The sequence below is a fragment of the Capricornis sumatraensis genome, chromosome 2, assembly GCF_032405125.1.
Source record: "Capricornis sumatraensis isolate serow.1 chromosome 2, serow.2, whole genome shotgun sequence".
Taxonomy (NCBI): domain Eukaryota; kingdom Metazoa; phylum Chordata; class Mammalia; order Artiodactyla; family Bovidae; genus Capricornis; species Capricornis sumatraensis.
This window is the reverse complement of record NC_091070.1, coordinates 112,470,281-112,489,473: the sequence shown is the minus strand read 5'-3', so window position 1 is coordinate 112,489,473 and position 19,193 is coordinate 112,470,281.

Sequence of the window (19,193 nt, the reverse complement as noted above, 5' to 3'; positions counted from 1 at the left end):
GAGAGGCTGAGGTGAGGAAGGAAAGAAGAAATTAAATTGAAGTAATTACAAAATTCAACTCAAAAGTTTCTCTTTACTGTTTAGTCTTTTTGTTTTTAATTTAAAGGCAGAACTTTCATTACTACTACCACTGCTATTGCTATTTGTATTACCCTAAAAATAATAATAGCCAACTCTCATTAGCACTCACTGTGCACTGAGCATTTTACAAGTGCTTTGCATTCAATATTTTACTTAATTTTCACACATTCAATCAGATAAGTACCATTGCTATACATGTTTTACCAATAGTAAAATTTAAGAGAAAATAGAGAAATTATGAAGATTTTCTATTTCATATAGATACCATGGTACAGAAACAGAATTTCACCTTATGCATGCTACCTCCATGCTATTTACCTCTATGCTATGTGACCTTCCCCGAGCATTCTGTTCCGCTAACCTGGTTCATAGTTTTTCCTTCAGTCAGGTCTCCAAAGGTTTGAGACAGGAGGTAGATGTACTCTCCCCACCCCCACCCCCACAGGGTAAAGTAACTAGAGATTCATTCCCTGTGGACTGAAACTCCAAGATGAGACTAGCAGAACAATTAAGAGAGGAGGCTGGCCCCTGCCCAGACCACATATTTCTCATTCTCAAAGTCAGGAGACCTCCCGAACCACACATGAAATCCACCTTGGCTAAGAGATGTGTGTGCACACATGGGTCAATCCTGAAATATACTAAATATGAACAGTGAACCAGAAAAATCAAAATGATTGGCCAAAGAAAACCTGGAAAATAAAACTAATTCAAACTGCCACAAGAGTGCGACTCAGAGACTCTCTGAGTCTGCCCTTTTGTCTGTCTACACATATTATACTATTTTCCTCCTAGTAAATACTTTACGTGTTTCACTACTTTCCATCTTTGTGGAAATTCTTTTTTGCAGAGCTGAAGGGCCTTTGTCACTGATCACTGGTCTAATGGCTAGAATATGGTGTTTTCACTGCCATGACCCAGCCTCAACCTCTGGCCAGGAACCTAAGCCCTGCTTCAAGCTGTTGCAGGCCGAGGCCACTCGAGTTCAGGGTGAATTTTGTCGATGAGATTAATGCAGTGACAAGCCTTTTCTAATTGTTCAGCTCACCGTTCTAAAACTTTATTGGATACAGATGTATCCGGCATAAGGAATACAGAGCGAAACAAGCTATAATCCCTGTGTCCAGAAATCTTGCATCTTCCTGGGGAAGAGGACAAAGCAGTCATCTTGATACAGCCTGTGAAGTACAGAACACTACCGAGTGCTAAGGCAGGGGCCCATTTCTCAGACCAGGAAGACTGAGAAAGGCTTCTCAGAGGAGGAAGCCTTTGAACAGAATTTTCCAGGAAGAGTAGGAGTTACCTGAGAGAGGGGAAAAAACATTTCAGACAAAAAGCACACACGCAGATGATGAACAGGAAGCAGCCTGATTTAGGGAAACACATGCTTGTCAGTATGACAGGGCAACTGGGAAAGCTCCCCCAAAGATTTAGGATCTTACCCCAAAAGGTCGGGGAAGCCATTGAAGAATATCAGGTCAGTAAATTACATGATCATATGCAGATTTTGAAAATGTCACTCATATTTGACTACTTGAACCAAGCTCAGAGATGCAGGTGTGAATTTGCCTGTGAGTATCACTGATGGAAAGATGAGTGGAGTGTTAACACATCTGGTAAGAGAATGGAGGCTAAAAAATAAACATGATAAAGTGGCAGTTAGTATAAATCCTACGTTTTCAGAAAAACAGAAATAGGTGAGAAATATATAGCTGGCTTAATGATATTTCATAGGAACAAATATCAGCCATTCTTATTCTTAAGACCAAAGTGAAGCAGATTCAAAAAGAAAAAGAAAGGAAAAGAAAAGAAACCATCATAACTAAAAACAAACAAACAAACAAAAAACCCCACAAGTAATGTGACTTTAAATGCATAAAAATGATAACCAATGTCAGTCACATCACATTTGCAGAGCGCTGTCCAATGGCACCTCACTCCAGTACTCTTGCCTAGAAAATCCGATGGATGGAGGAGCCTGGAAGGCCACAGTCCATGAGGTCGCTAAGAGTCGGACAGGACTGAGTGACTTCACTTTCACTTTCCACTTTCATGCGTTGGAGAAGGAAATGGCAACCCACTCCAGTGTTCTTGCCTGGAGAATCTCAAGAACAGGGGAGCCTGGTAGGAGGCCGTCTATGGGGTCGCACAGAGTCGGACACGACTGAAACGACTTAGCAGTAGCAGCAGCAGTCCATATTATAGTCCCCAAACTGACAAACTGCAGTCTCTTCCTATTTTTGTAGTCCTAATATTTGTCATAACTTACTAAAGGTATTCAGTAAAAGCTAATTGCTTAATCAAACAAATAATTGTGGAAATTATTTAAAAATTAGTAGATTCCCTTCCCAATAGTTTCACTTCAACTCATACCTCATACCTTAAATTTAAACATTGTTCCCAAACCCAAAATACCCTGCAGAGGAAATCAAATTCTGGGCTTGATATTTGTAAATCCTAAAATGACTCAAAGTAATTAGTGTTTAAGACATCCTCTTGAATCTATTCTAATTCTAAAGGTATTATATATTAACCTCTCTAATTGCAAGAGACAAACATGCTAAACCAGAAATCTTTGCTTGATCACAACCTGGCACCTTTGCTCCTCTGCACCATTTGCTCCTGGTTTACCTCTCAGCCCATTTTTTCCATCCGGTAACTTGCTTCTCATCCTTTACAATGAGGTCAAATGTCAACTCATTAGTGACACCTTTTCTGAATCCCCCAGAAAATGTGTATTCCTTCTTCAAAGTCCTCATAATGTTTACAGAGTCCACTTAACATATTGCATAAACTTTATATTGTCTGTATTCCTCATAAATTGTAAGATCTTTGAGAGCAAATGTGATACCTTATTAACTATTGTATATCCCCCACCAGTGCCTAGAACAATGAGGATAGAAGTTGTCAGCTCATTGTTTCTTGATCATACTTGAATTTTTTGTAGATAAATTTGTTTTTCTATTGCATTTGAACACATCCTTCTTGTTCTTTTGTGTCTTAAGTTTAATATCCCTACTAAACTTAGCAGCTCAAGTTTTGTCTTGCCTTCTTTCCCCTAATTCTGTTGAAAACCGTTACTCTGACCAACCCAGAAAAATTAAATCCAAGAAATATTTTGATCATTTTTTGTATATAGATAAGGATTATTGAGGGGCTTCTCTGGTGGCTCAGGTGGCAAAGAACCTGCCTGCCAGTACAGAAGATTCAAGAGACACAGTTTCAGTCACCTGGAGACTCCCATGGATTCTCTAGGGAAGAACTGTAGGAGGGCTTGGAGTTTGAGTTTTACCTGCTAGAAGACAGACGTGGTTTCTATCCAAGTGCCCTCCTAGGAACCTAGCCTAAGCCTGATTCTCATCTGTATCTGGGGCTGTATCCCCCTTGCCTGTGTCCCTCGTGGCCTGAGACAGTCTATGGGGTTGCTAAGAGGCAGACATGACTGAGTGAGCACGTTATTGATGATATTGATGAGTGAGGGTTATTGATGATATTTTATCTTTCTACAAATTAGCTTTGTTTCAACAACGCTAACTGTATGTGTAGGTTGAGTAAGTTCTTACAAACATTGAATAATTTCAGTAGGACTCTGAAGACCTCCAGATCTTAACACTGGTTCATCATCAAGTGTCGTTAACATCCCCAGTGAGAGAGCTGTGTACAGCCCTCTTCACATGAAACGTCTTCAAATACAGCTAGCTGCTCCTGAGATGATACAATATCTCATTAGACCTTCTTAGTTTCAGTTCCTATGTCATGAATGATTTTCTCAGAAACTTCTACTCTCTGTCATCTTTGCCAGAATGTAGCCAGTCTACAGCAGTATACAGGGAAACTTCTTGTCTCTCAAAATAGCCATTAGCCAATCTCTTGGCTGTAGAGTGAAATTATGTATCAAACAGGACAGTGGACAAGGTAACCTGTAAAGTTTCCTCTAAATTAGAAACTCTGATTCTCAGAATTGGACATCTCAAGTCCCCACCGTTTAAGTCATCTTTCTGCCAACCCAACTCTCTAACTTCAAAATATTATGTTTCCAAATCCTTTATTAGAGGCCCCCCCTTTCAGATCCTCAGATCACCTACCAGCCACTGAACTTCATTTGGTATCTGCCTTTGTCTCGCTTTGCTCAGGTATATGTGGGAGATAGAGACTGTACCTAGAAGCCTTTTCTCCTTTTTAAGAAATTCCATCCCTGTGGGGCAGAGTCCCCAGAGCTAACCTTGACTGTGTCAGGCCACGAGGGACACAGGCAAGGGAGACACCTTCAGCCTCAGATGCAGATGAAAATCAGGCTTAGGCGAGGTTCCCGGGAAAGCATTTAGATAGAGGCCATGTCTATCTTTTACCATGTGGACTCAAAGAAGCCTTTCCCCAAATGCTTGCCATCTTTTCACCAGTTCTTCAACTCCTATTCCTCTCCTCATTGCTAGTGACTTCTCAACAGACGCTTGAACTCTGGCTCTGCAGAAATGACCCCCAACCTTACAATTCTTCCCATAAACATACATTCATATTTCCTTGTCTAGCCTCACAAGTCCAAAAAGACTTTGTATATCCTCTCATCTTTTCAAATAATGAGTTTTCCTAATTATTTTCCCAATCCAGCCTAACATTGTTCATTCTTTGAGAAAACTTTCTGATAGGAGTGGTTGTTCTGGAAATTAAAAAAAAAAAAAAAAAAGCTTAGAGCCTCAGAAACCTAAATTTCAGTCTGGCTCTCATAAAATACCCATTTACTGATCATTTGCTAAGTATGTTGTTTTAAGTAGAATGTATGTATCAACTGATATGATAGTTGCAATTTCTCTATGAGGTTGCTGCTGCTGCTGCTAACTCGCTTCAGTCGTGTCAACTCTGTGCAACCCCATAGACGGCAGCCCATCAGGCACCCCTGTCCTTGGGATTCTCCAGGCAAGAACACTGGAGTGGGTTGCCATTTCCTTCTTTAATGCATGAAAGTGAAAAGTGAAAGTGAAGTCGCTCAGTTGTGTCTGACTCTTAGAGACCCCATGGACTGCACCCCACCAGGCTCCTCCATCCACGGGATTCTCCAGGCAAGAGTACTGGAGTGGGGTGCCATTGCCTTCTCTGCTATGAGGTTGGTACAACTGTTATTCTCATGTTAAACTCTCTGAAGCACAGAGAGTTTAAAAATATATCCAAGGTCACACAGCTAGTACAAATCCTTGTCAGGATTATGAAGCAAAGTGTTCTGACCCCAGAACCTGTGCTCATCACTTCTAAGCTCACTGCCTTCAGTGGTTGATGGAATAACCCAGGGCACATAGCCACCTGGCCACCACTCATTATCTATGTGCCCTGAAGCAGTCATTCATCTCTGTGAATCTATATTGTCTCATGTATAAATCTGTGTTGTGAGGGTTATGTGAAAATTAATAGGGAAAGTAACTATATTGGTTCTAAAATGCGTCTGCACATATTTCTGTTTCACTTAGTAGATGTAGAGTAGATATTTTTTCATTAAATTCCTCCAAATAACCGTGAAGGCATCTAAATTACTTAACCACTCATAACCTATTTTCTTCACCTTTAAAGTGTGTACATTTAGGTTGCTTTTAGAATTAGAGCACACAGCAATGCCTTCCACGCAGTGGACAGGAACACACCTTAGAGTTTAACAAAATGTGACTTATTGCAATGAGAGAGAGTGCACATCATATGGACTGTGGGGCATTTCAGTAAAGGGTTGTTAGAAAAGAATTTATTTTAGTGGTATGGTTTCATGTTAGGTGATTCAAGGCAAGGTCCAAAGAAGCAGGAATTGATCTGAATTGGATCCTGTCAGTTACTGGAGATAATTCTGTGACTGAGTATCTTAATAACTTTAATTAGAAGGTAAACTAAACTTGCAGTTGATAAGCAGTAGTCAGTGCTAGTGACTCAACAGTCTCACCTCCTGAAAAGAGCAACAAGGCCACCAAGATTTCACACAAAATTAGAAATCACCTAAATCTATTATGTTTTTTAATCGCACTTCCCTCTACTTGGGACAGTCCTAGAAAAGAATTCTGTTACTGTATCCCTCTACCCTGACCCCTTTCACCAATGTAATACCACCTCATTCTTACAGTAACATCTCTTCCTCAAAGAAGTCTGATCTGATCACACTATATAAATACCCTATCTATATATATGCCCTATCTTTCAATGCTTTTTCTGTCCATTGCATCCTAGCCATTCCTTTCACAGAACAAAATTTAATTACTTATTCATATGTTTATTTCTTTATCAATATATGATAAAGCTGGTGAAGAGAAAGGCCAACTGTGCTTAATACATCATTCAGTGCCAAGTATTTTTTCTTGCACGAAGTAGATATTCAAGAACTATACACTGAATGAATAAATAAGAAAAGACTTTTCTGATACCCTCTATCACACACATAAACATACACAATATTTATAACCAAGATAGGCCAGATTCTCCTATTAGATGCTTGCAGAGAACTATGAATTTCTACATTCCTCCCATTTCTAATAATTTATTATCTATTTCCAAATTGAATGTAAGCTTCATGAAGGTAGAGATGGTTTTTTGCTATTTGTCCATTCAATGCTATATTTGGGGTTTTTGGGGATCCATGCCATTCAGCTTGTGGAATCCCAGTTCTCTGACAAGGGATTGAATGCAGGCCAGCCAGTGAAAGCCAGGAATCCTAATCACTAGGTCACCAGGAAACTCTCATTCAATGCTATATTTTTTATTGCCTAATATAGCGTCTGGATTAGAAAAAATATTTAGTATAATTTTAAAACTGGATATAAAAATTTTCCTGCCAATATTTGTTTGGGAAGTTTTATTATGGTTATGGTACTTTTTTTTGTTTGTTTTGAAAACCAAGCACAAGGCCCTTTCTTAACTACATTAAAGTTTATCTTATGAAATTCAATCAATTTTCCAAGAGCTTTCAGATACTTTTAGATTCTGATTCTGCCAGTTGCCCTTTTGTGTATTCCTCCCAACTTTACCCACAAATCTGACAAGTGTATAATTTAGATTCTCTGATGGTTCACTGGGTAAAGAATCTGCCTGCAATGCAGGAGACACAGGAGACATCGGTTTGATCCCCTGGTCAGAAAGATCACCTGGAGGAGGAGATGGAAACCCACTCCAGTATTCTTGCCTGGAGAATTTCATGGACAGAGGAGCCTGGCGGACTATAGTCCATGGGATCAGAAAGTCAAACGCAATTAAGCACACCAGGTTATTAGTGAAACTTTTGAGTGCCACTGCTGATTGAGTAGAGACTGCTGTGACAGACCCCAGATCCTTTTTATGAAAGTCATTTTGAAATAAACATTTCTTAGGAAAAGAAGAGATAAGAGTGAAAAAGCTGGCTTGAAACTCAGCATTCAAAAAACTAAGATCATGGCATCCAGTCCCATCACTTCATGGCAAATAGATAGGGAAACAATTTAAACAGTGACAAACTTTATTTTCTGGTGCTCCAAAATCACTCTAGATGGTGATTGCAGCCATGAAATTAAAAGACACTTGCTCCTTGGAAGAAAAGTTATGACAAACCTAGGCAACATATTAAAAAGCAAAGACATTACTTTGCCAGCAAAGGTCTGTCTAGTCAAAGCTATGGTTTTTCCGATAGTCGCACATGGATGTGAGAGCTAGACCATAAAGAAGGTTGAGCACCAAGTAATTAATGCTTTTGAATTGTGGTATTGGGGAAGACTCTTGAGAGTCCCTTGGACTGCAAGGAGATCAAACCAGTTAATCCTAAAGGAAATCATCCCTGAATATTCATTGGAAGGGCTGATACTGAATCTGAAGCTCCAATACTTTGGCCACCTGATGAGAAGAACTGACTCACTGGAAAAGACCCTGATGCTGGGAAAGATTGAAGGCAGGAGGAGAAGGAGATGACAGAGGATATGTTGAGGTCCTTAATGGACTGGAACCTGGTGCTCCGGAGTCTACTGATAAGAAAGAAAAGGGGAGAGAAAGAGGCTGATATTCCTTGGTTTACACAGAAAGCCAATAAAGCCCCTGCATGGGGCTTTGCTCTGTTCATGAAGGCCTCAGGTGTCCTCTCGAGGGGGTGAAGGCTCAGAGCACCTTCTCAAGAGGGTCTTAGAAGCCCGGGCAGGAAATTGAACCCAGACGGCCTCTGTGCGCCAGGGGATCAGCCTGAAAAAGAGAGAGAGAGAGAGAGAGAGAGGGAGAGGGAGAGAGAGAAAGCAAGACATGGGGACCAAAGCTCTGATGGATTTGAGGTGTTATATTCAACACCGTGTGTCTTACAAGGCAGCTATTTTCAGCAGAGATAAAATAAAAACTTACGAGTTATCAAGGAAACATGAGGTCATCCATATGAAAGAGAGAGGGTTGTAAATAATCACTTTTACCATCTGGTTCACACAAAGGAAAAGGGTCATAAATAGTAGCTTATCACTGTATGGAAATGCATGCATACTTCAGCCCCTGGGAGTAGCTTGTTGCTTCACTTAATTCCTGAATATTCAGGAATTAATAAGGGACAGAGGATTCATGACAGATCCAAAACAGCACACAGGAAGCCTCCTGTTAAATGCTTCCTGACAGATAAGATGGCTGAATGGCATCACCGATTCAGTGGACGTGAGTTTGAGCAAGCTCCAGGAGATGGTGAAGGACAGGGAAGCCTGGTGTGCTGCACCCCATGGGGTAACAAAGAGTGAGTGACTGAACAGCAGCAGTAACAAGAAAAAGTTTATTTTTTTTTTCTATCTATAAGTGTTGTAGCCACGTGTTCTGGGAAACAAACTCACTCAGAAGGACAGTTGCAGATAGTGGAATGCAGTTTATTACACCGGCAGGCCCACAGCAGAGTCTCCTCTTAGCCAAGGACCCCAACCAGTGTTTGGAAAATCTTTTATACCCCATGTGTACGTGTCTGAATCCACCACTCCAAATTCCTTGAGACTTACATAAACCAAGGAAAATACAATCCCAATAACCCCATCATTCACGTGCTATGTGCTCATGTGCTCAAACAGTCAAACAGTAAGCCAATAATCAATAAACCTGAGGTTACACTCCGATAGAGACAGAAAAATTTATGGCCTGTCTGGAGGAAGGGGTGATTAGTGTAAGTTTTCTCTTAGGCAATGAGTAACCTAGATACGATCTTCAAGGTTCCCCTGTCTGGAGGGGGTCTTATCCTTCTGTTGCTGTTTTCATAGGCACTAAACACAGAGTTCAGAGTCCATTGGAAAGGTGGCCGAGCATGATCAGCACGAACAGGCCTAAGATGGAGTCCAGGCTCTATGAATTCCTTCTTCATAAGCTGTCCTAACAAAACTCTCATCCAAAGCACATTTTTCCTTTTCTCCCCAGATATATTCAGGCCATATTCATATGACTGGAATCACGCAGGCAGGGAGAAACAGAAGAAGCCCAGGTCATAACTGAGTAGGGCCAAAAAAAGTATTGTGTAAAACATCAAAAAATGGTATCACAGAATCTGAATCAGCAGTGAGATGTCTAACCAACTTGGAAATGGTAAGTGACCACTTATTAGTTTGTCCTGAGAATATAATTTGCCCTAAGATTATAATTTACTCAACTCTATGTTTACCAGTCTATACATTATTAGATAATATATAAATACTGGAGCTTCCCAGGTAGTGCTAGTGGTAAAGAATACACCTGCCAATGCAGGAAATGGAAGACACATGGATCGGGAAGATATCTTGGAGGCAGAAATGGCAATCCATTCCAGTACTCTTGCCAGGAGAATCCCATGGACAGAGGAACCTGCCAGACTACAGTCCATGGGGTCACAAAGAGTCAGACACAAGTCAGACAAGAGTCGTGTCTGACTCTCTGTGACTGTTGGCATGGATGGGCAAACTTCTTATTAGAACCAGAGAGGAAGTATTTTATGTTTTTCAAATCCTATGTCTCTGTCACAACCCTCAGCCCTGTGGCTGCAGCACAAAAGTAGCCATTGACAATATATAAATTAATGGATGCGGCTGTGTTCCACAAAGTTTTCAAAAACAGTTGATGTACCCGGTTTTGTCCATGGACCATAGTTGTATCCAAGGCTTAGGAATCTTTTTAAATACACACAAACACACACACACACACACACACACACACACACACACAACATATGCACTATTTTGAATGACTTTTCTCTGACTTTAGTGTTTTGAGCCTATTTTCGTCTGTCATTATGCCTAAAAAACTTACCCAGAAAGTATTGATTCAGCAAAACTGTCTGAAGTGAATGTAGAGCCAATAGATATTCTTCTACAAATTTTTTCTTACTTAGACTTAGATGAAACTGACAAATGTAGAATTTTAGAGAGCCATACCTTGTACCTCAGAACTGAAGGCAGTGCCTTTTATATAATTTACTGATGGCAGAGATAACACCAGCAAACCCTGATGGGAGCAGCAATCACAGTGGAATGTCATCTAAGTCCCTTTGAGGAAGAAAAAACTGGCATGTCAAGGTGATGAGGGTTTCCACCAGGCATCAAGTGAGTCAGAAGGAAATAAACCATTAGGAGGAAAGGAAGGAAATAAGCTTTATAAAGAAGGAAATAAGCTATAATTGAAAGGAATCTACAAAATCATCACTTGGACTTCAATGTTTGTTTAGAAACTTTTTTCTAAATATCTTGATTATTGTTAATAGGAGAAGCATAAGAATATGGTTATATAATTCCCCCAGAAACTAGACAATTGTGCATATTAATCAAAATGAGGCAAAGTTGCTCAATAAGATTGATGTTGACTGCTTGGGAGTCTACTCTGCTTGGCAGAGAGCACATCTGTTTTGATTCTATGAATTTAGGAAAAGAAATTGGACTATATTGCTGTTAATTTCCATTATGAGCATAAAACATAAGCCTTCATTTTTTTGCCATGATGGCTCAGCTGGTAAAGAATCTGCCTGGAATGTGGGAGATCTGAGTTTGATCCCTGAGTTGGTAAGATCCCCTGGAGAAGGAAAAGGTTACCCACTCCAGTATTCTGGCCTAGAGAATTCAATGGACTGTAGTCCATGGGGTTGCAAAGAGTCAGACACAACTGAGCACCTTTCACTTCATAAAATAGTATTTGGCAGATTTTAGAATGACATAAAGTTTGTCCAATATGAAAGATTAATAGTGGTCATAATTTGTTTTTGTAGTTAGTCATTTCAGATACATTTGAATTCCCTCCACACAAAATGAGTCTAACTTTTGTTTCTTCAAGAAGAACCATTATAAAAATTCAGAACAGCTTTCAATTTCTTAAGCAATAATCACATTAACTTTTTTCCTTCTGTTTCAGCTTGTAGGAATCCAAAACATCTAATGCTTTTGGCAATTTTTAAGCTGAGCATTATGTGGAACATTTTATAAACTGACAGGTATCCTTATAACCTCCTGTTCTGGGTTTCAATCTCTGAATATTTTTCACCTTCTCATATGGGTAATACATTCCCACATGTCCCTTTATAGTTCTGGTTCTAAAAGGCCATTAGATAAAAGCATCAGGTTCAAAAGAATTCTTTAATATAAATTAAAACTTAAATTATATTTTTTTCTAATATTGTCACCTTCATAGACCTCTGAGTATAACTAAATTATCCTGTAAATCTGACTCCCTGGATGCCTGGTGGAAATCCCCATCACACTGATATGCCACTTCTTCTATTTATTCTTCTTGAATGGCATGATCATGTTGTCATTGGGAAAGATTATCAAATTCCATGGACACCACTTTTGGAATTTTGTTTGAGATTTTGTTTTATTAACAGGTCAATTCAGAGCAAGAAATATTTTTCTAATATTGATATCCCCATCTATGAATGTGTTCTATATTATCATTTATATAAAAATTCTATATAATAAGTTTAAATGCAAGTTTATAGGGATTTTCAAAGAAGTCTTGAACATCTCTTAAGTATTTTATATGTGTTTTATTTTTATTTAATTATATTTATGATTGTTCATATTATACAATAATACAGTGTTGCTTTTTTTTCATTGAGAGGTATCTAGCAAGCTCGCCAAACATATTAATGCTAACAATTTATGCATGGTTATCTATAAATGCCTTTTCATACTGTTCATGAGGTTCTCAAGGCAAGAATACTGAAGTGGTTTGCCATTCCCTTCTCCAGTGGACCACATTCTGTCAGACATCTCCACCATGACCCGCCAGTCTTGGGTGGCCCCACACAGCATGGCTTAGTTTCATTGAGTTAGACAAGGCTGTGGTCTGTATGATCAGATTTGCTAGTTTTATGTGATTATGGTTTCAGTGTGTCTGCCCTCTGATGCCCTTTCACAACACCTACCGTCTTACTTGGGTTTTTCTCACCTTGGACATGGGGTATCCCTTCATGGCTGCTCCAGCAAAGCGCAGCCGCTGCTCCTTACCTTGGAAGAGGGGTATCTCCTAATGACCACCCCTCCTGACCTTGAACGTGGAGTAGCTCCTCTCGGGGCCTCCTGTGCCCACGCAGCCACTGCTCCTTGGACGTGGGATTGCTCCTCTTGGCCACCACCCCTGACCTCGGATGTTGGGTAGCTACTCTTGGCCACCACCCCTGACCTTGGGTGAGGGGTAGCTCCTCTGTGCTATACTTCTGTGCAGTCCGTCACAGCCAGCACACTTCTTTATCACTAGTACCACCAGGGAAGCCTGATGGTTAAGTATGTGCTGAGATGGTACCTATATCTATAAATGTGTAAGTGCTCAACTGTGTCCTACTCTTTGTGATCCCATGGACTGTAGCCAGCCAGACTCCTCTGTCCATGGGGATTCTCCAGGCAAGAATACTGGACTGGGTTGCCATGCCCTCCTTCCTAACCCAGGTATCAAATCCAAGTTGCCCATATTGCAGGAGGATTCTTCACTAGCTGAGCTACCAGAGAAGCCCATGGTTGTCTATGCTTCAGTGTAAATATCATCTAAAAATAATCCAAGTTTTATCCAGTGCTTGTACTTTTAATTTCTTATTCTTTTTGCTTATTTGCTATAGTAGCCAGGACTACCTATAAAAGGTAGATTAGAAGTTACATGCAGAGTTCATTATGATAAATGCTGGGCTGGAGGAAGCATAAGCTGAAATCAAGATTGCCAGGAGAAATATCAATAACCTCAGATATGCAGATGACACCACCCTTATGGCAGAAAGCGAAGAGGAACTAAAAAGCCTCTTGATGAACATGAAAGAGGAGAGTGAAAAAGTTGGCTTAAAGCTCAACATTCAGAAAACAAAGATCATGGCATCCGGTCCCATCACTTCATGGGAAATAGATGGGGAAACAGTGGAAACAGTGGCTGACTTTATTTTGGGGGGCTCCAAAATCACTGCAGGTGGTGATTGCAGTCATGAAATTAAAAGACACTTACTCCTTGTAAGGAAAGTTATGACCAACCTAGACAGTATATTAAAAAGCAGAGACGTTACTTTGTCAACAAAGGTCCGTCTAGTCAAGGCTATGGTTTTTCCAGTAGTCATGTATGGATATGTGAGTTGGACTATAAAGGAAGCTGAGCGCTGAAGAATCGATGCTTTTGAACTATGTATGGTGTTGGGGAAGATTCTTGAGAGTCCCTTGGACTGCCAGGAGATCCAAGCAGTCCATCCTAAAGGAGATCAGTCCTGGGTGTTCATTGGTAGCCCTGATATTGAAGCTGAAACTCCAATACTTTGGCCACCCCTTTGGCGAAGAACTGACTCATTTGAAAAGACCCTGATGCTGGGAAAGATTGATGGCAGGAGGAGAAGGGGATGACAGAGGATGAAATGGTTGGATGGCATTACCGACTCAATGGACATGGGTTTGGGTGGACTCTGGGAGTTGGTGATGGACAGGGAGGCCTGACGTGCTGTAGTTCATGGGGTCACAAAGAGTCAGACACAACTAAGCAACTGAACTGAACTGAACTGAGAAGTTGTATTACTCATTAATTTTGTTTTGTCCTTGATCTTAAAAGAAACGTTTTCATACATCACTATTAGTTCTGCTGTGTGATTTTTAAAAGTGCTCTTTATAATAATAAGGAAACTATTTTCAATTGTAATTTTATTATTGTTTCTGAAACCACTAGACCATTCAGGTATGACCTAAATCAAATCCCTTATGATTATACAGTGGAAGTGAGAAATAAATTGAAGGGTCTAGATCTGATAGATAGAGTGCCTGATGAACTATGAACTGAGGTTCATGACATTGTACAAAGACAGGGGTCAAGATCACCCCCATGGAAAAGAAATGCAAAAAAGCAAAATGGCTGTGTGGGGAGACCTTACAAATAGCTGTGAAAAGAAGAGAGGTGAAAAGCAAAGGAGAAAAGGAAAGATATAAGTATCTGAATGCAGAGTTCCAGAGAATAGCAAGAAGAGATAAGAAAGCCTTCTTCAGCAATCAATGCAAAGAAATAGAGGAAAACAACAGAATGGGAAAGACTAGAGATCTCTTCAAAAAAATTAGAGATACCAAGGGAACATTTCATGCAAAGATGGGCTCGATAAAGGACAGAAATGGTCTGGACTTAACAGAAGCAGAAGATATTAAAAAGAGGTGGGAAGAATACACAGACGAACTATACAAAAAAGATCTTCACGACCCAGATAATCATGATGGTGTGATCACTCACCTAGAGCCAGACATCCTGGAATGTGAAATCAAGAGGGCCTTAGAAAGCATCACTATGAACAAAGCTAGTGGAGGCATTCCACTGGCATTCCAGTGGAGCTATTTCAAATCCTCAAAGATGATGCTGTGAAAGTGCTGCACTCAATATGCCAGCAAATATGGAAAACTCAGCAGTGGCCACAGGACTGGAAAAGATCAGTTTTCATTCCAATCCCAAAGAAAGGCAATGCCAAAGAATGCTCAAACTACCGCACAATTGCACTCATCTCACATGCTAGTAAAGTAATGCTCAAAATTCTCCAAGCCAGGCTTCAGCAATATGTGAACTGTGAACTTCCAGATGTTCAGGCTGGTTTTAGAAAAGGCAGAGGAACCAGAAATCAAATTGTCAACATCTGCTGAATCATGGAAAAAGCAAGAAAGTTCCAGAAAAATATCTATTTCTGCTTTATTGATTATGCCAAAGCCTTTGACTGTGTGCATCACAATAAACTATGGAAAATTCTGAAAGAGATGGGAATACCAGACCACCTGACCTGCCTCTTGAGAAACCTATATGCAGGTCAGGAAGCAACAGTTAGAACTGGACATGGAACAACAGACTGGTTCCAAATAGGAAAAGTAGTACATCAAGGCTGTATATTGTCACCCTGCTTATTTAACTTCTATGCAGAGTACATCATGAGAAACGCTGTACTGGAAGAAACTCAAGCTGGAATCAAGATTGCCAGGAAAAATATCCATAACCTCAGATATGCAGATGACACCACCCTTATGGCAGAAAGTGAAGAGGAACTCAAAAGCCTCTTGATGAAAGTGAAAATGGAAAGTGAAAAAGTTGGCTTAAAGCTGAACATTCAGAAAACGAAGCTCATGGCATCTAGTCCCATCACTTCATGGAAAATAGATGAGGGAACAGTGGAAACAGTGTCAGACTTTATTTTGGGGGGCTCCAAAATCACTGAAAATGGTGACTGCAACCATGAAATTAAAAGACGCTTACTCCTTGGAAGAAAAGTTATGATCAACCTAGATACCATATTGAAAAGCAGAGACATTGCTTTGCCAACAAAGGTCCGCCTAGTCAAGGCTATGGTTTTTCCAGTGGTCATGAATGGATGTGAGAGTTGGGCTTTGAAGAAAGCTGAGCGCCAAAGAATTGATGCTTTGAACTGTGGTGTTGGAGAAGACTCTTGAGAGTCCCTTGGACTGCAAGGAGATCCAACCAGTCCATTCTGAAGATCAGCCCTGGGATTTCTTTGGAAGGAATGATGCTAAAGCTGAAACTCCTGTACTTGGCCACCTCATGTGAAAGGTTGACTCCTTGGAAAAGACTCTGATACTGGAAGGGATTGGGGGCAGGAGGAGAAGGAGACAACAGAGGATGAGATGGCTGGATGTCATCACTGACTCGATGGACGTGAGTCTGAGAGAACTCCGGGAGTTGATGATGGACAGGGAGGCCTGGCGTGCTGCGATTCATGGGGTTGCAAAAAGCTGGACACGACTGAGCGATTGAACTGAACTGAACTGAATCATTTTTATTCTTGATCAAGAGAAAATTATCATGGGTTTTCTTTTTGAAACAGTTAATATTATCAATTATATTATGCACTTTTCAAATGTTAGATTAATCTTTCATTTCTAAGATTAAACCAAATTCAGTCATCATTACTTTATTATTATTGAAATGTGCCTTAGGACTTTTTAAATGGTGAACTTTGCATTGATGTTAATGAGTGAGACTGACCTCTGATTTTTTTCTTCATACAGTGGTTTTATTTATTTCAATATTAGTATCCTCCAAGATTTCTAAAATGTGTTAAGTTGTACTTCCAGTGTATTTGCTTCCTGGAAAAGTTCTACAAAAAAAAAAAAAAAAAAAAGAAAGAAACTACCTTTATCTTCAATATTTGGAGGAACTTACCTATTAAGCCATCTTGGCCCAATGTTTTCTTTCTGGTAATACTTTAACTTCTAATTCAATATTACTAAGATTTTCTACTGCTTCTGAAGTTCTGTGTGCTCAGTCACTTTAGTCATGTCTGACTCTTTGCGACCGTACAGATTGTAGCTGGTCAGGCTTCTCTGTCCATGGAATTCTCCCAGGCTAGAATACTGGAGTGGGTTGACATGCCCTCCTCCAGGGAATCTTCCAGACCCAGGGATTATCCACATCTACTGTGTCTCCTGCGTCTCCTGCATTGAGGGCAGATTCTTTACCACTGAGCCCAAGGAAGCCCTTTTGAAGTTGATACTAATAATTTCAATTTTTTGAAAATGAATCTAGCTAATTAAAAATTTAATTGTTTACTGCATGTTGTTAATGTGCTATGCTGTGCTCAGTTGCTTCAGTTGTGTCTGACTCTGTGAGCTCCATGGACTGTAGCCTGCTAGGATCCTCTGTACATGGGATTCTCTAAGCAAGAATACTGAAGTGGGTTGCCATGCACTCTTTCAGTGGAACTTCCCAACCCAGGGATAGAACCTACATCTCTTACATCTTCTGCATTGGCAGGTGGCTTCTTTATCACTAACACCATCATCTTATTATCACTTTAAATTTTGTAGTTTAAACCTGTATTTGTATCAAATTTTTATTTTTAATTTTTCTTATTTTTACTCCTTTCCAGTTTTATTCTTTGTTAGTCTTGTCAAGGGCTTACTTTTGTTTTAGAACCAACTCTTTGCTTTATATATCTCCTTTGCTATATACTATTTTTTATTGTTAATTTCTGTTCCATATTTATATTTTCCTCCCTTCTACTTTCTTTGTTTTCTCTTCCTAATATTATTTCTCCAAGAGCCTAAAATCTGGATGCTTGCTTTACTAATCAATTTTGCACACTTTTTTTAATAATGTAAACATTTAAAGCTATGAATTTCTCTCTAAGAAATAATTTAGCTTTATCCCATTAGTTTCAAAATTATAATTGTTATTATTGTTCAAGGCTACATGTTTTCTACTTTTCCTTATAGTATACTCTTAGATTTATAAATTGTTTAGAAGTGTTTTTTAACATGAAGCATAAGGATATTTTAAATTTGTCATTTATTTATTACTAATTTGATTACATCATGATTTAGAAACTAATCAATATAATATTATTTCTCTTAATTGTGCCGAGGCTTATTTTCACTTATTTTTTTAGTTTTATTGACATACAACTGACAAGTAGAAACTGTATATTTTAAGGTAAACAGCTTGATGTTTTGCTATAGGTATCCATTGTGAAATGATCACCATAATCAAACTAATTAAAATATCCATTACTTCACACACTAATGATTTTTCTTCCCTCCTTCCCGCCTTTCCTCCCCTCCTTTCTCTTTTTTAAATAGAACTCTTAAGAACTACCCTGTCCTCTTAGTAAATTTCAAGCATACACTACAGTATCATTGATGGTCACCATGCTGTACATTCAATCTTCAGAACAAAAAGTACACATTTTCAGTGGTCCTTATATTATAGCTTAGCATTTGTTTAATTTGACTTGCACTTAAAGTCCATCTGTATTCTATGTTCCTTCACCGTATCTGCCTGGTAAATATTTACTCAATTTCAAACATTTTACTATGATAGTGGGTGTGTTAGCGTTCCTGACAGTTTCCCCTCCTGATTACCACAAACGCTGAAAGCCACAGCCCTCCTCCATGGCAGAGAGCAGAACAGACAAAGCGGGCAGGTTGGTTCCCAAGAAGAGGAGCAGATGACTGAGCTACACATGCCTAATTCCTCTATCAGTCTCACCAATCAGATTAGATAAATGGCCCTCAGACTGGAATTTGCTTCACATTGCCTTGAGTCTTGCAAATAGTTACATTCAAGACTCAAAGTTTCTAAAAGTTATCTGATAAACATTCTCATTAAAATAAAAACTCCAAATCTATGGTTAAGGTTTTACCTGAGAAGATTCCAGGTGATGCGTCGAGCTTCATTTCTCTCACAATTAATCGATAATCCTGTGTTTGGGGAAGCTTAAAAAACTTTACTGCCTGTTCACTGAATCAAAGAATTAAAGGAATTACCTATAATTTCTTATTTTTAGAACTTTATGACTGTAGGGAAAAAAAAATATGCCTTTCCAAAACTGACTCTGCTAGCTCATATAAATCATGCGTGAAAAGATTTCCTCTAGTTAGCCTACATTTAAGTGATAAGTCATACACAATCTGATTCCTAGTTTCATGTAGAATATGAAAAATCCACAGCTGAAAGGAATGATAGGGAAGGTGAAGATTCAGACCCCCCTTTTAAAAGATGCTATTTATTCTTCTTACACAGTAAAGTCAACTTTTTTTTTTAAATTGACTTACTAAATGACTTTGGAAGGACATTCATCCATTTTGCCTCTATGAGAGATTGATGAGAAAATGAACACACTTGAATGAGAATATTCAAGTATAAATGGTATATTTGTGGAAGAGGTTATGGAACTGGGCGAGAGCATGGAATGGTTCTGGGAAGCTGGGAGCCCATTC